This window comes from Parus major, unplaced genomic scaffold (assembly GCF_001522545.3).
Source record: "Parus major isolate Abel unplaced genomic scaffold, Parus_major1.1 Scaffold335, whole genome shotgun sequence".
In the NCBI taxonomy this organism is placed as follows: domain Eukaryota; kingdom Metazoa; phylum Chordata; class Aves; order Passeriformes; family Paridae; genus Parus; species Parus major.
Genome location: NW_015379282.1, coordinates 172292 through 173401, shown reverse-complemented (window position 1 = coordinate 173401; position 1110 = coordinate 172292).

The window sequence follows — 1110 nt, the reverse complement described above, 5'->3', positions numbered from 1 at the left end:
CAGTTTGGGGTGTCCCGTGTCCCCCCAGAGCTCAGGGGGGCGGTGGGAGCAGTTTGGGGTGCTCTGTGTCCCCCCAGAGCTCAGAGGGGCGGTGGGGACAGTTTGGGGTGCTCCGTGTCCCCCCACATAGCTCGGAGTGATTTTGGGAGCAGTTTGGGGTGCTCCGTGTCCCCCCACATAGCTCGGAGTGATTTTGGGAGCAGTTTGAGGTGTGTGCCCCCCCAGCCCTACAATTCCTTGGTTTTATTCCCTTTTCCAGAGCGGGGACAGCGAGGACGAGGAGGAGGCAGAGGGAAAAGCGGGGGGACAAAGGCCGGGACCCCCCAAACGGGCAGCGGTGGGCACAGGGCTGGCATCCACCCCCCTGTTCGTGCCCCCCCATCCGCCGCCCCCTGCCCAGCCCGGGCTGCGGGGGTCGGCACCTCCCCGAGGCCCCCGCGAATGGGGTGCGAGCCCGGCCCTTATCGCCCGGCCCTTATCTCGGGCCCCCCCGAGCGCATCCCCCAGACAGTGTCACCTCCGTGTCCCCAAACACGCGGGGGGCTCAGCGCGCCCCCCGAGACCTGCCCAATACACTTCGGGTCCAGGCCGGGATCGTTCCCCACTCCGGGGGGATTCGTCCCCAAGCGCAGCGAGGAGCTGGGAATGGGGTGCGCTGGGGGTCTCCAGGGATGTGGGGATCCTCCTCCCCTCGGTTTTCCCCCCCCGGCGACCCTTCCTGGGCAAGTCCCTCCGTGCCTCAGTTTCCCCAGCGGTGAGACGGGAAGCTGAGGGGCGGCACAGGGACATTGGGGTGATCCCAAACTTTTCTCCCGGTGCTCCGGGAGCGCTCAGTGCCCGGGAAGGGTCTCCAGGATCCGGGGCCCCCCCTCGCCCCACCCCGCCTGTTTGCCCGGCGGCTTTGGGAGCAAATATTGACCCCGCTCCGGGACACCATCACTGTCCCCATCCGTCCCCCGCTGGCACCTCCGGATAATCCCCACAACCCCGCGGGGGTCCCGGACGGCCGCTCTGGCAGTTTTGGGGGGGTCCCACGCACCCCCCAAGCCCTGTGGGGGCTGCCCCACGCCGCTCTCGGGGTTTTGGGGGGGCTGTGTCCCCCCCATGGGG